A 26,510-nucleotide genomic window follows, 5' to 3' on the forward strand; every position below is an offset into this window, starting at 1 on the left:
AAGACTCGAGAATAATCATCTTTGGCTCAGTGGTTTGTCCTCCAGGCCCACTGGGGCGGCAGTCTCACCCGCATGGCTTTGAGACAGTGGCCCCACCTCACCTCATCTCTGCAGCACAGCCTGGCTACTGACACCAAGGAAGTGGGCCCACCCTATGAAACTAAGAAGAAAGAAGCCTTGTACACATGGGCTTGTGGATGTGAGTGGCAGCCTTGATTATCTCTGAAATGTCTTTATATACGTCATTTTCTCCCTTTCCTACAGGATATGGCATGCTCACAGCTGGATAACTCTATTGTTCCATGTGTGAAACCCCTGAAGTCTAAAAGCCTTCCTTTATTTCAACTGATCTCTGTCCCTTTCAATGCAAACTAGTAGCGTCTGTATTGGTGTAATCGCATCTTTATTTCTGGCTTCTGCTGAGATTGTTGATTAAAATTATGTGGCTCAGTCAGTTAGGCATCCGACTGGCTCAGGTCATGATCTCACATTTTGTGGGTTAAAGCCCCGCATCAGGCTCTTTGCTGACAGCTCAGAGCCTGGAGGCTGCTTTGGATTCTGTGTCTCCCTCTCTCTTTGCTTTTACCCCACTCATGCTCTGTCTCTCTCTGTCCCTCAAAAATAAAGAAACATTAATTTTTTTTTTTTTTAATTATGCACAATCTCTTTATGAGGTGATTGCCCAGGCACACTGGACAGTGATGTTCTCTCCAGAACATACTTTCTCATTTTTTGCCATATGCATAGACTGAGAATTTTCCAAATCTTCAATTCTGGTTACTTTTTACTTAGCAGTTCTTTCAATTTCTTACTCTCCTCTCACACTTTACTATAAGCATTAAAGAGAAACCAGGTGACAAGTTCAGCAATTTGCTTACAAACCTTTTCAACTAAATATTTATCACTCATAGGGCTAAAGACAAAGGAATTGTACCCAAGCACTCTACTTGAGTTCAAATTTTTCCCATAGGGGTATGTTAATAATTCTGAAATCACAGTACACATATAATGGAAATGCACACTTAAGAAAATGAATGGCAATAGTGGGAGCCAGGTTTCTCATGGCTGGAGTAGGAGGAGGCAATGGGAGAAGACTATATTGATTCACATAGTAATGAATTAAAGTTCTCAACATCAATATGAATTCATGGTTAGCTTGCTATAGATACACATTCTTACATATAACAATATTTATGAACATGTCTCCTTAAAAAGAAACAACAGGTCTAAGATGGAGTCACTTTTGCTAAGCCCCACCAAGACTTAATACCTAACCTAACTTCACTTTCAGCCTTTCTCAATAATAGAATTTTAAAACAATTAGTCTGGAATTTCTTGACCAGTACTAGTGAGGAAATCTACATGAACAAAACCCCCTGCCTTTCCTTAAAGGAAGCTAACTTTCCCTGAAATAATCCACTCTTTTAACTTCCTTGTCCTATCCTCCTGCCTATAAACCTTTTCTTTTGTGCAACTCGTCTGAGCTCCTTCTATTTGCTAGATAGGATGCTGCTCAATTCATCAATTGCTGAATAAAACCAATTAGATCCTCAAACTTACTCAGTTGATTTTTTTTTAATAGTATACACACAGGTTAGTATATGCCCACATATTCTGCCCTGTCAGCTAAGAGGACCTAAAAGAAATGACATCTCACTAGCAATAAGCAAATCTAGTATCCACATCTTGGTTTCTGATACTAGTCTCAAATAAAGAAAATTCAAAGAAAATTTCTCCTTGGAGAAATGGCTGATTTTAAGACTGGGGCAGAAAATACACAGGGTGAGCCTTTAAGCAACTGGGGCAGAAAATACACAAGGTGAGCCTTTAAGCAACTGGTAAGTAAAATTGTATTGGATTATAACCCAAAGTATAAAATAAATATCCATAAGTCCATATAGGTATAAATGATTGGCTAGGTAAATGGGGGGAAACAGACAAATCACCGTGCAGAGTAATTAAAAATAATTTATATACATACTTTACCAGATGCTTCACTCTCAAGAAGGGGAGGAAAATTATCCACCCTTGACATGTGTGCTGTATACTTCCTTCCAAGGCTGCAGTCTGAAAAGAGTAGAAAAGAATAACTTGACATTGGAGAAGCCTAACAAGCACTACTTCAGCCAGATGATCAAAGTTGGCATCAATCGTGACAAGTCATGTGAGTATGAGTTATCTTTGATAAGATATGATGAGAATCGTACTTGATCTGTTGTCTTCCTCACAAAAGCCTCAATATCAGTCTAGTAGTAGAAGACAAATTCCATCTGAAGAACATTCTGCAAAATATCAGACCAGTACTCCTGACAACTGTCGAGGTCATCAAAAACAAGGCAAGTCACTAAAACTGTCATAGCCAAGAGGAGTCTAAGGGGACATGATGATGAAATGTAATGTGGTATCCTGGATGGGATTCTGGAATAGACAAAAAGTCAGTAAGTAAAAACTAATGAAATCTGAATAAAGTATGGACTTTAGTTAATGACAATGTATCAGTAGTGTTTTTTTAATTATGACAAATGATCCAGACTAATATAAAATATTAATAATATAATTATGTTCTTATATTTATATTCAAATATAATATATAAATAATATAAAATATTAATAATAGAGGAAACAGAGTATGAGGTATGTGGAAACTCTGTAGTATCTTTGAAATGTTTTTGTAACTCTAAAACAATTCCAAAATTAAAAAAGTTCATTTAAAATAATCAATTAAATCCCTTCTCTCAAAATGAAAATATGTCTACCACAGACAGTTCAGTTAAAAAAAAAAAAAGCAGACTTAAAAAGATATTACAATAAACAATAATGATAGTAATAATTAAAATTTTCCATCAAATCCTTTTCAGATATTTATGAATGACTAGAAATTCCCAGAAATACCTTTGTCAGAGGCTTCCAATTCTGCAGTTGCCTTGCTGCATAAACTCAAACCTCTGTCAAGCTGGATAAGTTTTTAGTCTAGATTAACATTTTACTCTAGATTAATTCACTTATGTATCCATCTTTAAGTGACTTCGTGTATCTCGTTATCTATACTAATTGTAAGATTTAGGACATTTTAAAAATTTATGCTCTAAGATCATCCATAATGTGCTATAATTCACTACTTATCATTATAAATGGTGAAAATAAAAACCTGTGTGGCTTGAATTGGTGCCCATCCTCCTTTGTCATAGGAGTCATGTCTGTCTTAACACATCTGAACACACATCTGTGCACCTCTTATAAATTTTGGTTAGTACTTTGAATGTTAGCCACATGGAATATTAACTCCACAATGAGTAAGAGATCCCTAACTCCATCAGGTCAAAATTCAATGTCCCTCCAAATGCTAAATTTTTGCTAGGTGGAGGTAGACCTCCCAGTAGGGCATAAAGCACTAAGTCATTTATAAAGCCACATGGTCACTTAAATCTTTTGGGAGACAGAGTAGGAAGATGAATAAATAAATTAAACATACAAATTTCAATACTAGGCCTCCCCGAGACTGGAATAACTTGAAGACATAAAAATTTTTCTTACTCAAATTTTTACTTTTAGAATTCCAGTTTTCTCAGAAAACTATAATTTGATGAAAATGTGTTATTTGGTGACATAGCTATACATAGCATTTCATCAAATAGCAAAAGTAATCATAGATAGAAGTATAAAATTATGAAGAGATAACAATTTTATTTTTGTGATTACCAAGAAGGAAGCAAAGATTATGCACAATAAAATTAAGAAATAATATAAGACATGTGTACAGTATAACAAACAGAATGGAGCTTACTCAACTGTAGTAATAATTTAGAAATGATATAAAGCTGAACATGAACTTAATAATTACATACATTAAGATGACAATTTAAAAAACGGGCTTACATATACTTATGAGGGGCTTTTCTCATAATGCTTAGAGATGATTGATCAGCCTGCTCATTTGGGAAGGGGAAGAAGATAATTCAAAAGTGAGATAACCTATCCTCCATAGAATCAACGATCACAATTATGAACAAACCAGAGGATTTTTTCGTAGGGAACAATTAGCACAGCTCTCTGAGACTTAGTCTTCACATTCAGGAATTTTAAGAATTGTTGCAATATTCAACAATTAAACAAGAAGCTTATCTTGCGCTCAAACAATTGTTTGAATTTGACAGTTTTTATTTTATTTCTGTTACTCCAAACTGGTTGTATATAAATTCATGAAAGCTAAATTTCTCAATTATGTCAAAACCATTTGGCATTATATTAGGCAATTCCTTGAGTGTTAATTTCTGCCTTTCTCAGACATTCCTTCTCCAGGTGCTGCCCTGTTTTTCAACTAAGGCCAGTTAGATGAGCCATGCATAGAAGGCTTAGCTCCACTGGCTGGTGGGGTCTTGGTTAATTTTTGTTGCACTTAAACCAGTTTAAACTACCAAGGGTTAGTGCCTCATTTTTCACTAAACCTCAGGGTTTCTGTTAAACCCTTTCTTCTTATGCTCAGGATTCAACTTTTGTTGTTGTTTTCTGATCTGTACTCCGGTCTCCACCATTGGGATTTGATTGGTATCTCTGTCATAAGTAAATTAGAAAGCTTTATCCTGCACGTAAGAGATGCTTCCTCAGACTTGTACTACACATAATAACCTGTAAGAACTTGGTTATGCAGTACGTTAAAACTGCTGTGACCAGTAGAGAAGAAAACTATGGTACTAACTTAGTTTGTCTCCTAAAATAGCAGTCTGCAATCCAAGTCTTAAATGGCGTGGATGGGTCAGGTTTGGAGTATATCAGTGTCAACATCTGAAAGTCTGGCAAGGTGGGAAGAAAACTGGGAGTGGCCTGATTTAAAAGAGAAGAGCAAAAGAAGCAATGCTATTTGAGTCATGGCAGTGTAGCTCTACCTTATTTGAAGCAAAACCCTAGAGAGTAATAGGGATTAGAGCCACTTTGCACTTTGTTCAGAAGTGTTCCTTTGACTTCAATACCATTCTGAGACTGGACTGCATGGTTCATGACTTTGGAAGTATTGTAGTTGTTTATTTGACAATCAAACTTTATTTTCCCAAAGAAATTATCCTTATTTGATTCTACAGCAATGCTACTTTAGTTCACATGGCAGACAGTAAATGGTAAAGACACTTTCTGTGCACCAAAAGTTATGTTCTTTCCATAATATAGAGTTCTTGCCAGGATGCAGTGGCTAGGATAGGGACTACAGTCTCCAACCAATCTTGTGTCCAGATGTGTCCATGTGACCTATTCTTAACTAGGATAATGTCATTTTACACCTGAGACTTGTCTTAAAATTCATTATATATAGCAGCCTGTGGGAACCAGACTAGGTTCACAACAGAAGAATAGAGAGGCATTTAAGCTGAACTCTCCACAACATACTCTAGGTTACCAATGAAAACAGGCCACAGTAAAAATCTCTTCCAGGCAATTATTCAAGATACTCTCTCACATTTGATTCTGAAATCAGTAACTGAAATCATTTCATAGCATCAGCCTCCTAGTTCCATCTTGCTAGATCTAGTTACTCTGTGGCTATTCACTCCTACTGGCTTCTTTGGTACCCCAAGATAGCATTCTCCTTTTAGGACTCAGATATTTCCCTGTTCTGAATCCTCTGTCCTATGAAAGAATGAAACCAGTATCTGTATCTTTTTCTAAGAAGAGAGTAAATGTGGAGGACAGAGAATTTAAAAGCTTTGATACAAGAAAATGATATTCTAGAATATACTGGCATTACTCCCAGAGAAAAAGATCAGCATAATTTTACAAGTTGACAATTGGAATCTAGGCTTTTGAAGAAATTAGTAATTAACATCAGAAAGCCACTTCCTTTCCTAGATTGGAGAAACAAAGGGATGGGTTTGTTTATCAGATACCAAAGTGTAGGGTCAAAAGACAGTAGCTGTAACCACAGCAGGCCCAAACAGAGGGAGCAGGAAACAATGAGGAGATACAGCCACTGCTAGAGAAGCTCCTCTAGGTAGGGAGGGAAGAAAAAAATAGCCTAGTTGGTTCTTCCTTAGTTCCCCTCCAATCTCCATCAGTACTTCCCATTGGCCAAATCCAGCAGGAAGGCATCTGCTAGCATGGACATCACTTAGTTTCCCTTCAAGTCTTTCTTCTTAATAAGCTGGAGTCATTTAACACAAGGGATTGCAGTTCTCTTTAAACCATCAAAATAATAAAATTAGTCTGTTCATATAAAGGACTAGCTGCCTGTATTGGAAAGATATCAAATTATTTTTAGTTTGGATGTCAGAAATTATTGGGTAAACAGATATACAGTGAGAGTAATTGAGGAGTAGCCTTCAAGGTGTCTAGAAGTTCTTTTGTTTTATTCTAAAAATTTCATGAAGGAAAAAATTATATTTTTCTTTCCTAAAGTACAGTAAGAAATAGTACTTATGCAGCACTTATAAATGCATTCTTTAAAATTTTTCTTAAGTTACTGTACCTCATCTAAAACTATGTGACATTTAAATTGTATTTATTCTGATGAAAAGATTTGCAATAATTTAGTTAAAGAGGATCATTATTATGTAGAAAAAGCAATAATCTTACTGAATTTCATTTAAAGTGATCTTTCAATAATCCCCTTAATTCTGAGAGGTGAGGACACAACTCTGTAGGAAGACCCTAATGAGTAGAGCCCTTAGGCAATTGGTAGAAAGAGGAAACCACTGCCCTCTAAAATTCCGCCTCAAATGCTAGTCTTAAGGAATAGAGATAGAGTTGCAACATACAAGAGGTCAGAGTTGAAAAAAGAAAATCACAGAACATAAAGGAAACAAGCCACCATGTATAAGAGTCAGCAGAAAATTATAAACAACAAACCTAAAACCACAAAGACATCTGATATTGTTATGTTTCGATACTGAATACAAAATAAGTGTGTTTACTATGTGAGAAGCAAGTTTAAAAAAACTGAAATCATTAGAAGAAAGAAAATCAGATATTGAATCTACACTCCATCTTAACCTAGAAGCTTTGACGTTATCGGTTGAAAGCTTAGAAATAATTCCATCTGCACTGCAGAAAACTCAAAAAGTTCAGAACTAATAATATCAGGAAATAAAGTCACAGAGAAACAAAGAGATGGAAAATAATAAGAGATTATGAGACACAGAGAATTATAGTAGAAGGTCCAATCAACCTTTAAGTGGAATTTTAAAAGAACATATTGGAAACAATGTAAAAGGATAAATATGGAAGAAATAATGCTAAAAAATTATTATTAAAAAATTATCATATAGAGGTATAAAATCCCAAGCAGGATAAGAAAAATCTAAATCTTGATACACTGTTCTGCAGCCATATAAAATGTAAAAAATAAAATATTAAAACCATTGAGAGGAAAAGTTACATTACCTACAGGGAAACAGCAGTTAGATCAAAACTGATTCCTGAACATCAGCAAAACAATCAGAGAACAAATAAATCCATATATCAACAATCATAACAGACATAGGTACGATGACTTTCCAGTTAAAAGACTGGATATAGGGGCGCCTGGGTGGCGCAGTCGGTTAAGCGTCCGACTTCAGCCAGGTCACGATCTCGCGGTCCGTGAGTTCGAGCCCCGCGTCAGGCTCTGGGCTGATGGCTCGGAGCCTGGAGCCTGTTTCCGATTCTGTGTCTCCCTCTCTCTCTGCCCCTCCCCCGTTCATGCTCTGTCTCTCTCTGTCCCAAAAATAAATAAAAAACGTTGAAAAAAAAAAAAAAAAGACTGGATATAAGTTAAATAAATAAATAAATTCAGCTATGTGTTTATAAAAAATATGTACAACATAAGAACACAGGTAGTTTGAAATTAAAACTACAATTGAAAATAGTTGATATACCTATATAACTGTATTAGGGTTCTCCATAGAAACAGAACCAATAGGATATACAGAGAAGTAGATAGATATATGAAATCCATTATAGGAATGATTTGTGCAGTTATGGAGGTCAAGAAGTCCTACAATCTGCCGTCTGCAAGCCAGAGAACCAGGAAAACTCGTAGCATAATTCAGTCTGAGTACAAAGGCCTGAGAAGCAGGAGTAGATGGGTTTCCCGGCTCAAGAAGAAAGAATAAGAATTTATCTTTCCTTTGCCATTTGGTTCCATTCTAGCTTCCCATGGATTGAATGATGCCCATTTACATTGGTGAGGGTAGAACTTGTTACTGGTCTATTGAATCAAATGCTAATCTCTTCCAGAAACACCCATACAGACATAGCCAGAAATCGAGAAACACCCATACAGACATAGCCAGAAATAATGTTTTAGCAACTATCTGAACCTCCTTTATCCTAGTCTAGTTGATATATAAAGTTAACCATCATAATTACTATTAAAACACTCACAAAGATGTAAGAGAAAATGACATTAATATTGAAAGCAGTGCCAAAGAATGAGTCACTGTAACAGAATGTTCAGTTCATCAGGCAAAAATAAAAAAAAAAGAAAGAAAGAAAAATTAAAGTCATTATGTACCTAATGACCTAGATTCAAAAACTGAAAAATCAACCAATCCATTGTCACATTTGTACATTTTACCATCCTCATTCTTGACATATACAGATATAGAACTCTGTACACAACAACTATGGATTCCCACAGTATCTTCAAATTTATTTTTGAAACATTTATAAAAACCAAGCAGATATGAGAATAACAACAGCAACAAAAAAGGCTTAACATTTTTCAAATAACATATATAATATAAAACATGGGGGGAGAGGATTCTTACAATCTGTATGTTATAATCTATACAACACAAATCATGTGAGAGAGTGGTAGAAATATAACTTTGTAAAAGTACTTTGAAAGTAATTTGATCAATTTGAAGATAAACATGTTTCATGACCCAACAATTCCCCTCCTAGGTATACTTTTATTTATATGTAGCAGAAAACTTGTATAGAAATGTTTATAGTATTATCTGTAATATCAAGAAAACTAGAAAGAACCCAAATATCAACTGGCAAATGAATGGAGTGCAGTATAGTTACACAATGGGATACTATATAGCAGTGAAATAAATAACTCATAAAAATCCAAATGTATGAATATCAGAAACATGTTGAGTGAATAAAGAAATATCAGAAAAATACATAGAGTATGACAAAGTTCATAAGAAGCAAAATAAAGCATTAAATTCTTTTAGGAGATATATATATGGAATAGAGATAGAAAAAGTTAAAATAATAAATATAAATTCCAGGTAAGAAATTTCTGGACTGGGGGTTCACGGGGGTTGTGATATAGGAAGTAAGTACAAGGACCTAGATCAGTATGGTGAATGCTCTATTTCTTATGTTGAGTGTTGGTTTTTCTAGGGTTTGTTTAATTATTAATCTTTACATTTCATACTTGTCAAACATAAACTTTTATATACAAAATATTTCATAATTTTGAATGCAATATATGCAACTGCCACTTCGCACATAAAAAGATGTTCAATATCATTAGTCCTCAAGGAAATGCCAGCCCAAACCACAATGGGATACCACTTCACAACTATTTAGATGGCTATTATTTAAAAAAGAGAAAAAAAGGAAAGAAAGGAAGGGGAAAGAGCTAGTGTTGGTGAGGATGTGGAGACATTGGTACTTTCATGTATAGCTGGTGGGAATGTAAAATGTTGCAGTCCCTATGGAAAATAGTTTGGCAGTTCTTTAAAAAGTTAAACATAGAACTACCATATAATTTAGCAATTTTACTCCTAGGTATAGGTATACCTAAAAGAATTGAAAGCAGAGATTCAAACATAAAGTTGTATACCAATGTTCATAGCAGCTTTATTTACAATAGCCCAAAGGTGGAAACAACCTAAGTGTTCATGAACAGAAGTATGAATAAACAAAATGTGATATATACAATGGGATATTATTCAGTCATAAAAAGGAATAAACTTCCAATATATGTTATAACATAGATGAACTTGAAAACATGCTAAGTGAAATAAGCCAGACAAAGAAGGACAAATATTACATGGATTCAACTTATATGAGTGCCTAGAATAGGCAAATTCACAGAGACAGAAAGTAAATAAGTAAACAGGAACTAAGGGAAGGAGGAAATGGGGCATTATTGTTTAATGGGTACAGAGTTTCTGGGTTAATGAAAAAGTTGTCAACATGGATGGCACTTATGGTTGCACAACATAGTAAACACCACTGAATTGTACACTCAAAATTAGTTTAAATGGTAAATTTTAGGGGTGCCTGGGTGGCTCAGTCGGTTGAGTGTCCGACTTCAGCTCGGGTCATGATCTCAAAGTCTGTGAGATCTCAAAATCTGTGATTTCGAGCCCCGCGTCGGGCTCTGTGCTGACAGCTCAGAGCCCAGGGCCTGTTTCAGATTCTGTGTCTCCCTCTCTCTCTGACCCTCCCCCATTCATGCTCTGTCTCTCTCTGTCTCAAAAATAAATAAACGTTAAAAAAAATTAAAAATAAATAAATGGTAAATTTTATGTTATATATATTTAAACACAATGAAAGATTCTTCATAAAAAAAAAGAATTATTCAGATCCGAAATATTGACAAGGAACAATCTCTCAGACATATTAAGTTAAAAAAAAGCAACATATGGGATGGTGTATATAGACAATTGTACCACTCTTAGAGAAAAAAGTGGGAGCTTCCTACACACATCTGCACATATATGCACACAAAGATATGTATACAGAGAGATTTTCTGGAAAGACACCCAAGAAACTGATAACTATGGTTTTCTATGAAGTGAGAGATAGAGTGGAAGAGTGATTTACATTAGATTTTTAATTTACTTACCACATATGCATCATCCTATTAAAAATAAAATAGATTTGAAAATAGAGACTTTTAGTCAATAGAATAATAGGTATTTTGGAAAAATTAAACTTTTAGAAATGCACATGATTGATTGGATAGGTAAAAACCAGAGTTACAATACTATTTGATTATTTTACTATTGTAAACATGTGACAGTTGGCATCTAAACAAAAATTCTGTCATTGGAAAGGAAATTGAGAAATGTCGTAAATATTGATTTAATAGGTATAAAGGATAAAGAATAAATGAAAATACAGAGATAAATTTCAGGGTCTGGTTGACTAAGAAATTGATTGACAATCCCTTAATTATGATGAATAAATAATAAAGAAAATTCTCTGCACGTATAGATTCATTCCTCAAACATTTATCAAGCAACATTGTTGTGCTTCCAGACATCGGGCCAGCACTGGAACACAGAGTTGAGCAAACACATCTCCTACTATGGACACACAGTTTTGTAGGGAAGACAAATGTGACTAGAAAATTACAGTGTAATAAAATAAATGCTGTGATGTCTTACCAATCAATGTAGAGAGAACACAGAGTAAGGGGGAATGATAAGAGCTTTCAAAGAGGGGTTACAATCTGAACACCAATCTGAGGGAGGATCTAGAACCACCCTAGACAAGGACAGAACTATCAAGTGTACGAAATGGGTTTGGCATTTTTCAGAAGTGATGAGAACTTCACGGGTCTGGAGAGCAGAGTGTCATGTGGATAAGAGTGTAGGGAAGTGTTAAGTCTCCCAGATCCCCAAAACCAACACATGCAAAATGATAGTTATCCATGAGTTATCCACAAAAACCTGCTGCTCTTGCTGACTCAATAATTTGGTTCTAGGCATCACAGTCCTAAGCATATTCACTTGTGATTTATAGTTTTGATTATTTTGTGTTCTATGCCTTGCCAGCTTCCTCCCTAAGTTATATATATATATATATATATACATTTTCTTCCCTGAGGCCTTAAAGTCCTACTTGTTAAGCTTGGGGAAAGGAGGAGGTGATGAGTAAGAATAATCATGATTCTGTCTTTATGCTTCCAAGCAGGCTGAGGAAGAGGGAGGTTTTAGAGAAGATGGTGGGGACTTTTCAAAAATACATCCTTGAAGACCTCAGTCTTTCATAAGTTCTTATTAAGAGCTGTTGGGGGTGCTTGTCCAGGCACCCGACTACAGTGGTGAGAATGTCTGTGGAGTTCTCAGTCTGCTACCTCAGTGACAAGGCTGCAAAATGACATTACTCAAGTAATGAAATCAATACTCAGGTGAGGCATCAGTAAGTGATTGAGAGAATTAACAGAGACATAGGAAAATACACTCGGTAGATGATCGCTTTGTGCAGCAAAAGTATTTTATTGTATCTGACATGAAAATGTTAATTTCCACAATTCTCAGCCTTCTTTTTTCCCCTCTCACCCTCTCCTTTTCTTTCTCTGTAGGGCAAACAGCATGCACTGACACACAATAGAAATCAGCAAACATATTTATGACAAAGACCTAGTTGTTATAAGTACTGTCTTATGGGTGATAACAATAAAAATAATATTGATAATGGATAATATTTGAGAATGTACGGTGTTCTAAGTGTTTATTATGGTTTGGTTTGCTTTGGTTTTGCTTCACTACAAACCTTCAAGGTAAGTATCATTGTTACACCTATTTTTAGAGATGAGAAAACTGAGACATGGAAAGGTTGAATAAATTGCCCATGGTCACACAGCTAATAATGACAGAGCTGGGATTTGAACTAGAACAGTCTGGCCTGAACTGTTAAATGTGACACTATGAAACTCTTGAGTGACATCTGTTACTCTGAGCTAGCAAAGGAAACATGGGTATAGCCTCAAGAACCTTATTACAGAGAATTTTAACTGGTAAACAAATTTGTAGCGATGGGATCATACAGAGTCTATTACAATGGCCAAGATATTTATCTCCTAGATTGACCATTGAGATACTAGCTTTCAATATTCTTTCATAACTTTATAAATCAATTGCCTATACACATAAAATCTCTGAAGTTAAGACTTTTTTATGAGGATCTTGGATATGCTACATTTTTATAATTAGAATTGAAATATACTAAGTATTTTTATAAAGAAACAGAAAATAAAATTTGGAAACAAATAATTCCCATGTTTTTGCTTATAAGACTCTATAAGTTATATTATGTCTTATCAAACCATAATACCATAAAACCATAGAAACCAAAATTGAAAAATCTTAGCTCTCCTTTTGCTTATCCTTTCTGCAATTGCTGTCATTATTTTTGGTTAATGGTCGAAAGGCAGCAGTAATCTCAGACTTTTAAATTTGTGGAAATCTGGGAAATAACTGCATACATTTACAAATGATACATTTTAATCTTTTTACACTTTTCTTCTCAGTATTTTTTTCTTTTCAAAAGGCCTTTATCCCTTTATGTTAGCTTGTTAGACACGAAGGTCTTTCAGTGTTTCAAAAATGCCACATGTCATGACGACATTTTATAAATGGCACGTTTGCTCCCGTGACTGCATTTAGCAAAATACCCTCTTAGTGCAGTTCATGATTCTCACCAACGCTGACTGAGAAAGGGATGCTGTCATCAAAAGGTATTCATTATATTTCAAGAAGGCAATATTAAGTCAAAGGAAGGAGACCCATTTCATGACAATTTACACAAAGGAGAATGTCCTTGGAGATGGATGGCAGAGATTTGTAAAATGTATGCTATAATTAAAATTGTAACCATGGGTTCATGATTTTCTACAGATACTACAAGCTACATTAATTGACTAGGTGGAATTTCAAATTAGCAAAGTACTATAATCAAGATGAGGAGGGTTATAATTAAATGTGCTTGCTGGTAAGGGTCACCAAGTGAGACAAAAGTAGATTCTATTGGCTGCTGCTGTCCTTCAAATGATTTAGAGCAAAATTATGATGTAGCAACTTAAGCTAAAATATTGTCTTTAGTGATTTATTAGTTCAGAATCATAAAGGCATAAGGTGTGATGAACATAGGTAAATGTGTAACATATGAAATTTAAACCACTCTTAAAAGGAGAAACACAGTGGAGAATTTTTTATATATGTAAACATATAAAATCTAACACATAATTCCCTATGATATATATTTTATAAAATATGTTTGTCATTAGTATACATATTTATATTAAAATATATATAATATTAAAAGAAAAATTTTGTTCTATATATACTTAAATCCTAACCCACTGCTCCACTGGGAATATCGATGAATGAAAAATGTCAGTGTTCATGAGGATAAGTACTCTTCCTTCTGTCACTTCATTTGTTTTTTTTTTTTTCTTCCCTTTTAGTAAGAGGAGAGTATGTTGGAGAAAAGCCAAAATGTTCAGAGCTATTCTCACTATTTAATAGCTTTAAAGCTCCAAGTTGCAAGCAAATCTTTTCAAGAGCCCTCAGCTGAACTCATAATAGATGTTGATTCAAAGGAAGTGACAAAAGCTTGCCTAGTTGCCAAAAGTGTTTTTGTGGAAAACACGAAGAAAGCAAAGGAGGTGGAGAGTAAAACAGTATTCTCTATTCCAAGGCTAAATACAGGTAACCTTTGAACAGCATGGGGGTTAGAGGCACCACGCCCCTTCCCCAGTAAAAAATCCACGTATAATTTTTGACTCTCCAAAAACTTAACTAATACCCTACTGTTAACTTGAAGCCTCACCAATAGCATAAACAGTCAATTAATACATATTTTGTGTGTTAGATGTATCATACACTGTGTTCTTACAATAAAGTAAGCTAGAGAAAAAAAAATGTTATTAAGAAAAGTGTAAGGAGGAGAAAATACATTTAGAGTACTGGGCTATATTTATCAAAAATATCTGCATATAAGTGGACCTTCACGATTCAAACCCACGTTGTTGGGTGAACTGTAGTCACAATTTTAAGTCCAAGAGGAAAGACTTATGAAATGTTTTTCTTTTTTATAGCTTCCTCCTTTCCTCAAAACAACTTAAATGCATTTTAAATGTTGTCTTCGTCTTAATTCAGCACTTTTTGCAATTCCTTTATATTATCTGCCTCTCTCATCTACTAGAAAGTAAATTACATGAAGGTTTGGATGATCTTACCTTGCTCACTGTGCAACTGGATGTAGATAGCAAGTGCTTGTATTAGAAGACTGTTCCCCTTCATGTCTGTTCAGCCTCACCTGTATTCCAGCCACAGGGGTCAATCAGCTTTCCCATCTGCAATTTGACAAGGCCTCACATTGGCCAGTACCACACACCCTCCTGACTCAGGACTTCCCTGCACCAAGAATGCAGCTGGAGGCGCTGGCCTCCATCTTGGAGGAAACTCTTGGATGAATTAGAAGAACCCTCACAAGAGGGAGGGCTTGAGGGCTGCAAGGAGTGGACCTTACCCAAAACTTTTCTGTACCACTTTTTATCCATTCAGTTCTACCTCTTGTTCCAGCCCCTGTTCCATTCAAGAACCAAAATGATGAAGGTTTAACTTGCCAGTACTCACCTAGATCAGTACTACATATTTTGCCATTCCTACATGAAGGCCTTTCTAATGCTACAGTATGACTTCCCCAGGTGAACCCACTCAAGCTAGCAGAAGCTACTGATGGACAAGCCAGAAGTGTGAGTTATTTAAACTTTTTTTAATTTATAAATTTTTTTTATTTTTGAGAGAGAGACAGAATGAGTGGGGGAGGGGTCAGAGAGAGAGAGGGAGACACAGAAGTAGTCTCCAAAGTAGGCTCCAGGCTGTGAGCGGTCAGCACAGAGCCCAGTGTGGGGCTCGAACTCATGAGCTGTGAGATCATGACCTGAGCTGAAATCGGATGCTTAACTGACTGAGCCACCCAGGCACCCCAGAAGTGTGAGTTACTTAAACCTGTGGGGTAACTGCTGGCCAATGGAAGGCAGAATTCCATAGATAAATGTGTCTTCCTTTCATCCCTGGAGTGTAGAGTCCTGAGAAATATACATAAGTTTCCTCAAATTATCCCAGAGGGTTAAGCATTGGTTACCAGCAATGAGAGCCACCTTGATAATGCTCTCTTATTTTACTCCACTAATTCCTCATTTCTGCCTTCCAACTGGGCTCACTTCTAAATAAATTACTGAATGCATACTTTCATCTCAGATTCTGACTTGGGGCCAACCCAGGTTAGGAAAGAGATCAACATATATTCTTTGAATGAACAAACAAACAAGTAAATATTGGTAATTCTGCACCTTCCCTATTCAGTTCTTTTTCTTTTCTTTTCCTTTTTTTTTTTTTTTTTTTTACTTTCTCTTCTCAACCTTAAATGTTGGTACTATACAGACTTTGAACTTTCATTCTCTTTCCTTTTATGCAAAGAAAATTCCCCTGAGGAGTCCCAATACACATCAAGGCTATGGCTAATCTCCATTCTGACAATTAGCTCTTGCCAGGTTCAGAAACTCCAGAACTGTGCATGTGTCAGTGTGCACATCAGCATAGAGTGAATGTTGTAACTCTGTAGAGTATTCCCTACTGTTTTTCCACTTGAATACCCCATAACCATTTTAAACTCAATATATCCAAAGAAGAAATCATTGTCTTTCTCCTAAAATCTACCCCTTTTCTGGGTTTCCATCCACTCAAACCCACAAGTCAGAAGTTGGAATCTTTTTTTGATTCTGATCCATCACTACCATAACCAATTAGATACAAAATCCTATATACTAAGATATTTAAGAAGTCCATTCTATCTCTTAAATATAATGTAAATGTCTCCCCAATTAACATTTCACTACTTCCTTAAATTGAATGCTTATACTGCTACAACAACATCATAACCAGTTTCTCCAATTTCATTCTCACACCTGTATTTTGAAGATGTAGTGATTTTCCTAAAATTCTTGTAATTTCCTTGTTTTAACTTCTTAGCAGTATCTCATGGCCTTTAGCTTAAAGGTGAAATTTCTTAACAAAGGTCCTTTATCATATAGGTCTTCCCTATTTCTCTCATTCTTTATCTTGTCCCTACACATACATTTTGTATCAATCATACAGAGCTCCCGAACAAGCCATGTTCTTTTCTACCTCTGTGTCTTTATACATCAGGGGTACTTTTTCTAGAACAGCTTTTTTTTCTCTTGTCCACCCATCTGATTATCTGTCATCATTCAAAAAGCAACTCCAGTCTTACTTCCTCTTAAAAATAAAATAAAATCTTTAAAAATAAAATCTTTCACCAATTTACCTCACATCTTCTCAATACCAAAGCTTAATTAAATATTATTCCTTTAAAATTTTTTTAAGCTTATTTATTTATTTTGAGAGAGAGAGAGAGAGAGACAGTGCAAGTGGGCAAGGGGCAGAGAGATTGGGAGAGAAAAAGACTCCCAAGCGGGCTCCTCACTGCCAGCGCAGAGCCCAATGCAGGGCTCAAACTCATGAAGCTGCGAGGTCATGACCTGAGTGGAAACCAAGAGTTGGATGCTTAACCAACTGAGCCACCCAGGCACCCCTGGATGTAACTCCTTATCACACTATTTTTTTAGTTCTTTACCATTCAATGTCTTCTTCTCTGATAGCATTATTTTAAGTATATTAGCTATTGATTTTCTTAATTTTCTTTTACACAATATGCATCTTTAGGTTAGGAACTTAACAACTTTATATTTTTGAGATACATTGGAGTGTCTGAATATAACTCCTCAATTAATGCTGCCAAATAATATAATCAATATCAGTAGAGACTATTCATTGTGTAATAACATTTTCAAAAGTATACTCTAAGAAAGGCATTATTTCCCACCATTTTTTGGAAAAGAAAAATGAAATTTAGAGAAAGTGAGAGACTCCTTCAAGTACACAGCTAGGCAATAGAAAATAGCAAAATTTTGCAAACCTTTGTCCCTATCATTATAAGGCCCATATCCTTACTCTGTGCCACATCATCCTCCAAGGCCCAAATCAATTGTGTATGGAGAAGAAAGAGTCAGTATTATGAGAGGTAACTGAAGAAAAAAGAAAATCCAAGTCAAGCTACCACAAATATCTTTTTATTTCTACTCATATTTTTGTTGTTATTTCCTGCTAGTTTATATTATTTAGATGAGAAAATAGATTCCTACTTCTTTTAACAAGCCACCTTAAGAGCAGAATCTTCTACTGACAAAACCAAAAATTCATCAAGTCCTACTTTGCCTTAGTTATTTTCTTCCAAACTTGGGATGATCAATAAATGACTTGACTTGAAAAGCAACTATTTCCTTTTCATATCCACTATTCTTCATATTTGACAAATCAAAAAGAAATGAATCAAACAATTTGTTAAACATCAAAGAAAACAGGATCTTATACAAATAAAAACAAAGACACATTTTTAACATTAGAATAGATCCTCTTTGTCAAACGGGTTAATGTAAGAAGAATAGCTATTTTTTTCCTATTATTTTATTTTAGAGCAAGAGTTTTGTTTTAGGCCAAAAGTGCTATTTGTTTTTGACACTCTTTTGTCTCCTCTTGTTTTCCAGATATATAGACATTTAAAGCCCTTTGTCAGGCAATGCAAACAGTGAAGACATTCACCAAAACAAAATGAAAAGGAATAATGTGACATTTATTTCCCTACTCTATAGATTTGCTTAGAATTATACTGTGGGAAAAAAATTCTTAACGTATATATTATATTCTAGATGAAGATATGCATTCTGAAATGTTTAAGGATGAAGTGTACTGATAAAGTGAATTGCCTTGAAAGCATAAAAAATTATTTGATATATTTATGGAGGATGAATAAGATGACTGGATATTTGATAAATAATTATAGCAAAATATTAATTATAGAATCTAGATTACAGGTATCCACTGAATAATCCTTTCAGTTTTTGTCTGTATTTTGGATAAAATTTGTTTAAAAATGTGAAAAAAATCAATGGAAAAATATAATTGACCCTATGCACAATCTCTGGACTTAAAGTCAGTTTTCAGAGCCAGAACTCATTGGCTGAAAGAAAATTCTGGGATTCTGTGAGAAAATATCATATTTAAAAACAACTTTTTTTTTAATGTTTATTTTTGAGAGAGAGTGAAAGCAGGGGAAAGGAAGGGACGGAGGGAGACACAGAATCCAAAGCAGGCTCCAGGCTCTGAGCTGTCAGCACAGAGCCTGATGTGGAGCTAGAACCCACAAACTGTGAGATCATGACCTGAGCCCAAGTCAGACGCCCAACCAACTGAGCCACCCAGGCACCCCAGGAAACATCATATTAAACTACGACAAGTATGTTCACTAGTAATTTCCCCATCCTTCTCTAAAGGGAACTACAGCCATTTTCTTCATTAACCACCTATTGGTAGAAGAGAATTTCTCCAAATGTTGAAAGTTAGGTATATATCGATATATTGTCATTGATATTTGGAGGTCTAGGTTGCCACCTTCATCTCTCTAATAGAATATGTAAAGATGTTATCTAGGTAATAAATGTTCTCTTAGAGTAGGTTCACCTCACAGTTGTGGTCACACCCAGTAGTTATTTCTCATTCTCTAAATGTGTAATTGTATTAGACATAGTTGGTAGTTGGTAGAAGCCCCATATTAGTTCCTTGAACTGTGGTATAAGAGAAATAATAAGGAAAAGACCAAGTGGAAGCTACCGAAACTGCCCCTTTACCTCTGGCCAAGATAGTAAATATGATAAATCACGAGCAATAACATATTATCAAATGAATCAAAGAGATTAGTGCCACACTAAAGGCATAAACTATGATGGGGTATTGGTCTTCATCATATTCAACTCAATTCAAAAGTCTGGCCCCTACAAAAATTAAATAAATACAGAAAACTAGCTGACTAGGAGCCCACATTTCCGCTTCTGTGTCAGATATGGCATCTATGCTAGAGCAAATTAACGCAGCTCCAGTATGTATTATGTAGCCACTGATCTGCTGAATGCCTTCTTGTCCATCCTTACCAGTAAGGAGGATCAGAAACAGTTTATACTTATATAAGATAGACAACAGTATGCATGTATTATCTTACCCTTAAATTTTCCTGTTCTTCTCCGAAGTATAGTCCAGAGTGACTTGAGCCATATCAACATTCCACAGCTACTATATCTACGACATTATGTTAATTTGGTTAAAATGTAAATTGGCAGCTTAGGTAAGATAAATGTGCTCCAAAGGCTGAATAGCACAACCTGCAAAGACTCAAGGTCATGCCTCATCAGTGAAGTTTTCAATCATCCAGTAGTCTGTGATATGCTGTGTTATTCCTCCAAGGTAAAGGAGGAATTTTTGTAAGTATTTTTTAAATGTTTATTTATTTATTTTGAGAGGTGGGGGGAGAAGGGGAAAGGTGGAGAGAGAGAGAGAGAGAGAGAGAGAGAGAGAGAATCCAAAGTAGGCCCCACACTGTCAGAGCACAACCCAGCACTGGGCTTGAAGTAACAAACCATGAGATCATGGCCTGAACAGAAATCAAGAGTCAAATGCTTAACTGACTGAGTCACCCAGGTGCCCCGGGAGGAATTTTTTTGTATCTCAGATTTTCCAGCACAAAGGGAGACATATAATATCTGGTTTACATTTTCAGACTTTGAAAATAGCAGCTTCTGAAAACAGAGGAACAGTACTCTGACCTATTTATTGAATGACAAAGAAGCCTAGCTTCGACTGGAGCCCAGAAGAGGAAATATCCCTCAGTAGTTTCAGGGTGTGATTCAAGTAGGTCTGTCCCTTGAAATAACCAGGATAAGAAAAGAATACATGTGGTGTTTATATAAGACCAAGTATCAGAAGATTCTGAGGGTTCTGAAGAAGGGCTATGTTATCTAGAGCACAGAAAGGATAGAGTCTTCAAAAAAAATGGTATTGGAAAAACTGGATAGTTGTAAAATAATGAAATTGGGCCTCTGACCCACACCATAGATAAAAACCAATTCAAAATAAACTAAAGACTAAAAATGTACAACATGAAATCATGAAACTACTATAAGAAACATGAGCAAAAAGCTTCATGACATAGGTCCCAGTAATGGTTTCATGGATGTGACATGAAAAGCACAAGCAAAAAGAGCAAAAGTAGATGAGCTGGACCAACTGAAACTAAAAATATTCTGCTCAGTAAAGGAAACAATTGACAAAATGAAAAAGCAACCTCTAGATTGGGAGAAAATATCTTCAAACTACATATCTGATAAAAGAGTAGTATCTATAATATATAAAGAATTTCTACAACCCAACAGCAAAAAACAACCCAATTTAAAAATGGGCAAAGGATTTTAATAGACATTTCTTCAAAGAAGACATACAAATGGCCAACAGGTATATGAAAGGATGCTCAACATCACTAATTATCACAGAAATGCAAATCAAAACCACAATGAACTATTACTTCACACCTGTGAGGATGACTATTATAAACACACACACACACACACACACACACACACACACACACACACAATCAATTTTTGAGAGGATGTGGAGAAATTGGAACCATTGTACACTGTTGGTAGTCATTCAGGCATTATGGAAAAAACTAGCGATGTTTCTCAAAAAATTAAAAATAGAACTACCAGATGATCCTGCAATCCCACTTTGGAGTATTTGTCCAAAAGAGTTGAAATCAGGACCTCAAAGCTATATTAGCATTCATATGTTCGTTGCTGTAACATAATAGCCAAGATATGAAAACTTAAATGTCATTCAACAGATGAATGGATAAAAAAATTGTGGTATATATGTACAATGGCATACTATACTACTCAGGCTTTAAAAAAGAAGGAAATTCTGCATTATCTGACAATATGGATGAACCTTAAGGACATTATGCTAAGTGATTTAAGTCACAGAAAGACAAATACTGCATAATATCACTTAATATCAAGTATCTAAAATAGTCAAATTCATAGAATCACAACGAGTAGAATGGTGGCTGTGAGGGGCTGGGAGGGAAGCGGGGGAGAAATTAGTAGTTCTAATCAATGAGCATTACTTTCAGTTAAGCAAGATGAACAAGATCTAGAGATCTACTTTACAACAGTATACTTATAGTCAACAATAATGTATACTGAAAAATTTGTAAAGAGGTTAGATTCATGTTGTGTTTTTATTATAGTAAAATAAAATTTAAAAAAAATTATCCGATAGGGGCACCTGGGTGGCTCAGTCAGTTGAGCATCTGACTTCAGCTCAGGCCGTGATCTCACTGCTTGTGAGTTCGAGCCCTGTGTCGGGCTCTGGGCTGACAGCTCAGAGCCTGGAGCCTGTTTCCATTTCTGTGTCTCCCTCTCTCTCTGCCCCTCTCCTGTTCACGCTCTATCTCTTTCTCTCAAAAATAAACAAACTTTAAAAAAATTTTTTAAAAATTATCAGATAAATGGCCGTTAAATGGGTTTAATCCCACATTTGCCTAATTTTAAATTCTATGCCCTTTCCATTAAAAATACTGCTCCCCTGAAAATTATTTTGATTGCAGAAGAGTCTTACCAAAATCTGATCTGCATGGGGATATGTAAATTGTAGAAAATGTTGAAAGAGATAACATGAGTTTGGCCATGGATTTATCTCACTATCTTCAACATACGAAAATATATCCAGTGTACAAGAGCTTCGCATTCCCTAGGGAAGATTTATTGTTGTTACTGTTTTGCTTTGTGTTTTAATTTTATGATATAGAAGTATTTTGTCAAGTCTTAACAATTCCTGGACATTTTTTCCTTTAAAACTACCAAATTTCATAATTTTTTATTTGCTATGAAATCATTAAGGCCTATAATTTTGTTTACTCAGCAGGAAGGGGTACCCTAGACAAAGGAAATGCATGCTTTAGTCATTAATCATTACATATTTTACTATAAATGAAGAATTAGGATTCTATGTGAGTCATTGTTATCTCATAAATTTATTTTATGAATGAGATTTTGAAGGCCTTTTTAATAATTTCTCAACCTATAACACAGAGGACCAGCAACTGAGTGACAGAGGTACCATATAAACCAAACCTCCCTGCAGGTGTTTGCTATGAATTCTTTAACTTTCACTAATTCAAGTTGAATCTTATTTCATTGATGATCCACTTAGTTACCTCAACTGATAGGCATATAATTCTTCCCCCCAAAAATCAGTGTTTGGTAACTGGTGGTAATCAAGTATAATTCATGACTCTATTAAAGTGGGAGTGACTAAAATGAGACAAATCAGAAACATTAATCAATAAGGCTAATGTATTTCAGACCACCAACTAAGACTTCCAATATGTATCCAAATCAATGGAAAAGTAGTATAAAGAGTTTTGTTATAAAATTCTTTACTATTGAAATACTGTGATTAGTAAAATCAAAGAAGATAGAGTGAATGGGACTGAAAAGTCACAGTCTGTTAGCAAACCCACTAAAAAAAATTCAAGTTTAAGGCTTATATTTACTCTTAATTGATGTGAAAGCACAGATAAAATCATGGGCAGGGTCAGACTCATCAAAATGACTGGTGTTCTGAAATTTCCAGTACCCTAAATGACAGGGAAAATCACAGGACATCTGGAGTGCCACATAATCATTAGCTTTATGATCTTGGTTGTAGCTCTACCTCTCTGAGGGTCAGTTTTTAAATCTCTAAATGGGGATAGAGTACTTATCTCTCAGGGATTTTTAAGGATTAAAGAAGATCATCCGTATGTCTATTGTGACAGAGTTACATTTCGCCCTAGCACACAGCTAAATTCTATTTTCCAGCCTCCCCTACGGTTAGGTAGGGCCAAAGGATTAAATTCGGAGCAATGGGGTGTTGGTGGAAATGGTGTGTGCCATTTCCAATAGCAGCTCCTAAAATGTCCTCTACAATCCAAATTCTGTCTCCCATGTGCTGGCTAGATGACCTCAGGACATTAAAGAGAATGGAGTATTTATCAAACTTGACCCCTAAATTAATGGACTTCCAGAAGACCCTCATTAGACAATGAAGTGAACATAAATTAAATATGATTATGGCTCTGGTTGTACAGAAGTTAGTTAAGACTGACAAATACTACAGAGATGCTGCACTGTTGTTGTTTTCTTTTTCCATTATTAACTAGTCACATAAAGGTAAAGGGAAATCTATCTGACAACACAAATGCCATTTGATCTGGTTTAATTAATTTATCTATTTAACAAGATTAATTGAACCCATATGTGCCCAAAATGGCTCTAGAAATTAGGAATAGAATGGTAAATTCAACATAGTCCATACTCTTATATAGCAAATATTCTATTGAGTGAAACAATAAACAGGCAAATTTACACACACACACACACACACACATATTATATACATAATATGTATTATTTATAAGTTATATAAAGAAAAATATAATTGTATAAGAGAATATAGTATGATAGGGGACTATTTTAACAAGGCATTCTGGGAAGTTTCTTTGGGATATGAACTGACGTATGAATGTAGAGAATAAACCACTCCAAGAAGAAGAAATTGCAGATGCAAAGGCCTGGATGGAAATATGCTTGGCAAGTTTGAGAAATCTCAGGGAAGTAAAACTAGAGGCCAGAGAGTAAGAGCTAGAGTGGTAGGAAGTGAAGCCACAGACTTATTTATCATTTATATGTATCATAACATGTATATTGATAATATATATAATGTATATATTTAAACCATATAATATATATAGTTATAATATATACAGATAGATCCATTTGTAATATATATGTCCAATATCCTATATATGTACATACGTATGTGTGTGTGTATCCAGATCACTTAACAACAAGGTCATAACAGGGATTTGGGTTTTTTTATTTTTAAGTTTATTTGTTTTGAGAGAGACAGCACAAGCATGGGAGAGACAGAGAGAGAGGGAGAAAGAGAGACTCCCAAGCAGGCTCCACATTGTCAGCACAGAGCCTAATGCAGGGCTCGAACTCACAAACTGTGAGGTCATGACCTGAGCCGAAACCAAGAATCAGACGCTTAACCAACTGAGCCACTCAGGTACCCCGGGTTTTTGTGTGAAACCTGATGGAACTATGTAAGAATTAAGACAGGAGATAATATGGCTTACCATTTTAAAAAGTAACTAGCAACTTTGACTACTGTGCAGAGAACAGACTGTAGAGTGCAAGAGTGGAACCATGAAGAACTGTCAGGAGGCCACTGAGATAATGCACATGAGAAGGGATGCTGCCCGTGAATAGTGTGTTGGTGGTATAGGTGGTGTGAAGTGAAGGGCTTGTAATTCATTGCAGATTGCTGGTGTGTTGAAAAGATGTCAAGTGTGGCTCCAAGGTGCGATGCGTGAAACGGAGTCAAAACTGGTGCCATTTGTTGAGAAGGAATATACCATGAAAAAGATGATTTTGGAGTGGTCACAGGGAAGAATCAAGGGTTTGGTACATATTAAGTTTTACCAGTAAAATGTCTATTGTTTACTCTTATACCCCAATTGTCTTAAGAAAATAAAGGAAGTTTGAAAAAATTAGGCTGCTCCAAAGATCTTTCCCCAGTGGCACTATGGGCATCCAGGAGAAGGCCTACTTTTATCACTATAGCAGCTTTGAAGGAGGCCAGGACGTGAGTTCCTGTATTGGATACCTCCTATACCCTACCTCACCTCCTCTCGGCCCAATTTATATTCCAACCTTCGCTTCTGCAACTAGCTTTGTGTACTGTGACCTGATGGTTATCAGCACCTCTCTCATGCCCAGCTGTATTGCTCTGGGTTTCCCTGAGGTTTCAGTGAGGGACTGATATGAATGGATCTGGATGTATAAAGAAGCTAACACTCCATGGGACAACGCACAAACAAAAAAGGATGAGAACTGGTAGATAAATGTTTCCTCCTTCATCCAGGTGGGAAATTCTGAGGCTCTTTCCAGCAGTTCCCTAGAACTTTGTGGCAGGACCAAACTCCAAGAACCAGTACCAGTAACCTATTTATACGCCTGGCCTTTTTTCTTTCTCTATTGTACTATCTCCAGTCCCTTAGTCGATCTCCCTGGGATCATTTTCCAAATAAACCATCTCATGTGAAAAAAAAAAAAAAAAAAAAAAAAAAAAGCATATCTTCTGTATGGGATGCTGGAATGAGATCACTCACTCATCACATAAAAGAGGAAGGTCTCAGGATGTAATAATTTGTTTCATTAACTGTCTGCTATTGTGTCTTTTTCAGGAATTGTTGTCAAATACTACTCTAGAAGCTTTGTGATGGACTGAACTCGAGTGTAACCTCGTGGTGCTAACTATGAACAGAATCAAGAGACTCTTATACCTTCCCTCACATCTTCCTGGCTGCCCTGCTTTCATTCCAGCCATTCTGGGGCAACCAGCACGGAGAAGATACAACCTGACAGCGCCTTGACCCAGCTACACCTCCTGCCTCTTGCTTTCTCACTCAGACCTCTCTAACTAAACCTTGAAGGACTCCATGCAGTAGTGGTCTGAGACTTCAGATGATCAGATCTGCCAGATTCTGTGTAAAATAGAATCAGGAAGAGCTAAATGGTGTCCTGAGGCTCATTCCTGGTTAATTGAGTAATTGATTTTGAAATGCAATTTGATGTTGATACACAATAATTTCAGCACCCAGGTGCTTTTTCAGCAACAATTTCAGCTAATCATAAACTATTTTAGTTAAAACTAATGTTTTCCATATTTTGAGCCAGTGATGGAGTGGGAAGTGTTAAAGGAATATAGCTTAACTAAAGACCATTATGCTTTGCATATATAGATACTACTAGTTTAAAAAAATTT

General features: G+C 35.7%; 1 long non-coding RNA gene across 1 annotated transcript; it reads left to right on the forward strand.

Moving 5' to 3' along the window:
- Positions 1 to 26,243, forward strand: LOC131507326 (uncharacterized). The gene is made up of 3 exons (XR_009259450.1): positions 1 to 199; positions 2,060 to 2,164; positions 25,930 to 26,243. It is a non-coding gene; the product is annotated as an uncharacterized LOC131507326 (long non-coding RNA).
- The last annotated feature ends 267 nt before the right edge of the window (positions 26,244 to 26,510 follow it).

Source organism: Neofelis nebulosa, chromosome 3 (assembly GCF_028018385.1).
Source record: "Neofelis nebulosa isolate mNeoNeb1 chromosome 3, mNeoNeb1.pri, whole genome shotgun sequence".
NCBI lineage: Eukaryota > Metazoa > Chordata > Mammalia > Carnivora > Felidae > Neofelis > Neofelis nebulosa.